Source organism: Penaeus monodon, chromosome 3, assembly GCF_015228065.2.
Source record: "Penaeus monodon isolate SGIC_2016 chromosome 3, NSTDA_Pmon_1, whole genome shotgun sequence".
Lineage (NCBI taxonomy): Eukaryota > Metazoa > Arthropoda > Malacostraca > Decapoda > Penaeidae > Penaeus > Penaeus monodon.
This window is the reverse complement of record NC_051388.1, coordinates 1955970-1960969: the sequence shown is the minus strand read 5'-3', so window position 1 is coordinate 1960969 and position 5000 is coordinate 1955970. Positions and strand designations below refer to the sequence as shown.

The window sequence follows — 5000 nt, the reverse complement described above, 5'->3', positions numbered from 1 at the left end:
TATCTGGTACATTGATGATTTGAGCATCTCCCCAGATACTGTTTTCACAAACAAAAAAATATCAACAGCTTAGTTTTTTTTTTTATAAAATTTTATTACTCTTGATTTTTATTATTATATTTTTCTGTTATGTAAAATACCAGTGCATATTTTTCAAATATATAAAGAATTTCAGCCATCTGCCACTGTAGAGGGAACTGAATACACCAACCTCTTGTTGTGAAGGGGCTGGCTGAGTTTTCTTCCACTGCAGCTCAGAATCCAAGTATATAGATATGATCTATGCATTCTGGAAACAAAAATCTTGTTAATGTAACTGATAGATATATTAGAAAGATCTGATTAAAATTTTCTTAAAAGTAAAGAGATCAAAATATTCAAACTAACTTGGCACAACTACAAATGAACATATGTAAAAAATCTAAAGGTATAGTTAGAAACCTTGATGAAGATGCTTGTCTTAAGAATTTGAGTGCCTTAAAAGTGCAACTTACAGTGTGGAGGTGCTATCACAAGGCAGAGGTGGTGGGATAGTACTGGTGGTGATGGTGTTTGCAGCATCAGTGGCTGTACTTGCAACACTATACAAGGTGCAGCTACACCCTTGCATCTCTCCCTCTTGAGTTGTTATTATACATCATTGTTATTCCACGGAATATCTATACAGGGTCTGCCAAAATTGATTAAAAAAAAAGAGGAATATGTAGCATAGAACATATTTCATATATTTACGGAGTACCATAACTAACAAGACGAAATATTTTCGTATTACAGAGAAAACTTCTCGGGTATGTTTAGATATGCATGGATATATGGGAGTCAAATATCATTTACTCGCTGAGAAGCCTTCCTTAACAAATCCGGCCTATTGACAATTTTCCACCATGCTTGGGATCTGTAAAATAAATTCCTTTGTAAATTCCGAAAGGACTACTTATTAATGTGAAAGGTGTCTGGTCTTTTAGACAAGCCTTGTTATAAATGCACAGGAGCGGATTTCAAAAGCACCAAGTTTTTAGAACGTGGTCAATTGGCCGTCTCGGAACATCTGTCCTCTATATAGACTGCCAACCTATTATTAGACATAAGAAACGACCCACAGTTCTGGAAGTTTTCAGTGTATATGAGCAAAACACTTGGATGATTCTTTGAGAGACAGAGATAAGTTCATATTATGAGAAATTAAAAGAACGTCAATATCCACTGAAAGCAGTTTAAGTAAGAATTCGATTGCCATAAATTACTTAACTTTCGTCTGCAAAGTCAAGAGATGTAGCATCCCTATACCAACAGCGCCATTATCGTTCATCATCGGTATTAAGTCTCTAAATGCAGGTGTTAACCTTAATGTCCACATGATGCCTATCTCATGAGGCTTTATTTCCGCCGTCAAAAACTGCCGTGCTACACTTTCCTATGACTCCGGCCCTATTTATGGGGGCGGAGTCATACATAAACTCCTGCACTCTGTGATTTATTACTCAGCAACGATGAGGATGGTATTGCACCTAGTGCTAGACTAAATGTATTTGCGTCTCTGTGTGCATATATATATATATATATATATATATATTATATATATATATATATATATATATATATATAGTATATACATATACACATATAATATATATATATATATTATGATATATATATCATATATATGATATAATATATTATATATATATCATACACACACAACATTACATACATAAACACACACACACACACACACACAGCCAAACACACATACGCAACAAAGCACACACACACACACACCACACACACACAACACACATCTATATATTATATATCTATATATACTATATATATATATCTATAATAATATATATATATATGCGTATATATGAATATGTAAATATATTATATAGTTACATAGTGCATGTTTTCAATTTCATTTATTATGGGGATAGGTAAATGGTGAGATATAATAAAGTATATCACAATATATGAGCATAATGGTGATCCTAAGAAAGATCTATCATTACTTAGGCAACATGGGAAAACATTTGGAACTTCATAGATCGTCATACTCTAGAACAAATATCGATCTTGAAATCTAACTACTATCGTAATGAAAATACTTTCATATTATTAAGGCCATGGCGTAAAACAGAGTGAAACTCAGGTTTATCTTTCGTATGCCTTACACTTTTAATTAACACTTTCACTGTCATGTCACAGGTAACAATAGTCATTATGTTTTTATAATCATTATCTTAAACCTGTGGGCATATTCAGGCTTCCAAAATGTTTCCATGAAAATGAGTTGGAAATGTATGAATGGTCAAAAGAATATTACGAATTTATATATGCTCTACATAATCAGTTTACTTCTGTGTACCTATATGAATATGAAGCGTAAACTCATGTATCCTTTAGGTGTAATTACATATCACTAATAAAAGTGACATATTCAAATAGTTAAAGGAGTGTGACGTCCAAAACCGATGTCGATAGACGAAGGAAAAAGTTGATAGGAGGGCCTTAGGGCCCGCGCATTTCATTGATCTCGTAGATCTAAATGTTTTTATTTGTAATTTAAGATGTTTATAAACGAGATTTGTAAATACTCTATTTCCTAATGTAATATCATAGAAACGTGTTGATAGATATAATTAAAAATAAAATCAGATCGCAACGATTCGTAGAATACGTGGTGGGCCAAGCCTTTAAGCACAGCATAGAACTTGCTGCGTTGCTGTCGCGAAGCAAGCAGGGAAAGTGTCCTGAATGAATTTAGCGACAGTTTTCTAGTGTCGTAGGCCAGTTCTATTGTCAGCGGAATAGGCCTTTGCTTTCTTCTAACAACGGCCTTACAACAATTATAATGGGCTTATCAAAATCAAATTAATTTTAGAACTACATACAATGAAAAATAAACTATTTGTCATAAATTAAAGTGTTCAAATTTTCATACAATAATTAAAATATTTTAATATAAAAAAAAAATATTTAAAAAAAATTTTAATTTATCTCAAAATTTGGTTCAAAGGCAACTTTTACACTCATGAAAAATTTAAAGAAAAAGCTTAGGAAATTATCAAATCAGTATAGGAGGAAATTATTAATCATTTTAAAATAACCGGGGTTTGGTATTCGGACCTTTTATTGAAGCAGTAATAAACATTAACTGCAAGCTGAAATTTTCCCGGGATGTTTACTAATTCAATGTCTTAGATATTCCCTTGAAAAAATAAATTTGCATGTTATTTTTTTTCATAAAACGTTATATTCTTTAATGATTTAAAAGGATGACGAAGGTTTTTATAATAAAAATAATAATAATATAATAATAAAAAAAATAATAAAAATAAAAAAGCCAAAAAAAAGGTAGCATCAAGCAAAAGTTTTTGGGGCTCCGGGCAAAGGGCCAACCTCCCCCCTAAAAACTTTTGAAGAAAACTGAAGGGTTCTTCTTTGGCAAAAAAATCGCCGGGGAGGTCTATTAGCTTTCTTTTCCAGCATTATTACTGGGGTTAGGGGATTTGTGCATCGTAGAATGCACACTTTTTACACTTTAAACCGAGTTGCCCCCCACTTGACCTAGTTGATTTACTAAAAACTTAATGTCAATTTCCCTGTTTAGTATATTCCCTTTACGTACAATGACCACTAAAGTAAACTTTGGTCATGGCTTGATTGGCTGCTTCATATTTTTCATACACATCGAATTCATATTGCTGTTGGGGTATGATAAACAAGGCAATCTTACAGAAAGTAGTATTCGTTATATTGTTTTTTCTTCAATAATCTATAGTAGTTACATAATGACAACTGTCATAACATTTTATTGAGTTCATTGATTTTTAAAGCACTTTAGCAGAGATAAATATAAAGTCAGGTCAGTATTAAAGAAGTTATAAATCAGTCAAAAAAATAAACCATGACTTAGAAACTATTACGGGCCTTTCCATGCTAAGCTAGATAAGATAAGCAATTATCTGCAAGAAAACTGAATTTGGTGTCGGGGAGAAATGGTTCTTACAATCCACAAGGGTAACTATATGTACTTAGAGTATTAGACCCTGAAATATTGAGATATGGATTGTTTCTAGATTTTATACATTTTCTGTCAGTCACCTTGTAATAACTTTTTGTTGAATTTCTATATGGCGATCATGAACTATTTTTAAAAAAGGGGATGCCAGCTAGAAGCTTATAAAAATAAATGTGAAGCAAATATAAGTTTTATTTCGAAAACAGTGACATAATTTGTTTATGGTATGATTCGTGGGAAATCGTCAAGTTGCATTTACAAATAGTTTTTTGGGGTATTAAAAACTTAGCCTTACCTGTCATGGTCTCTTCGAATCGGTAAAACAAGGGTTTCGTCTTGATTCCTATCTACTTGGCATGATAGATAACAGCAATATACAAACAATACTCCCCCGAGCCATCACGGGCCAGTATTCGAAACATTTGGGGACTTGAAACCCGAATTTTTGCAATACTTTTACTTTGGGTACTTCCGTGTTAATGAAACACATAAAACGGGTGTATATCAAGACATAAAATATTATATTACTGTGTGTACTTGCATAAATTTTGGGGTCTCGGTGGCTTGAATTTGATTTATTAAATGAATACCATAATAAAAAATCAGGGTAAGGGCAACAACAAATCTCCGGATTGGGGTTTGGGCACAACTATGACGTCATGACATAGTTGATCTTACGGCCACTAGGGTCCACTACTGAGCTGGTGGGAAAGCGGCATTCTGCGGAGTTTAAGTCTTTGAGTTACAGGGTCTTTGATATGTATTTTGTGTGTGTGTGTGCTCGTGTGTGTGTGTGTGTGTGTGTGGTGTGTGGTGGTGTGTGTGGTGTGTGTGTGTGGGGTGTGTGTGTGTTGTGTTGTGTATGTATGTATGGTTGGGACCAATGACTGTATTATGAGAACAATTTAATATCTATGAAGGAAGGAGGGCAAGGACACAATTACATAAAATATTAATTCATATACCGGTCTAATAATCC

At 33.2% G+C, this 5000-nt stretch overlaps 1 protein-coding gene across 1 annotated transcript in view; it reads right to left on the bottom strand.

Annotated features, from left to right (window-relative positions):
* The window catches only part of LOC119590154, a gene marked incomplete in the record, with an annotated part of 81088 nt that overhangs the window by 49416 nt on the left and 26672 nt on the right, over positions 1-5000 (bottom strand).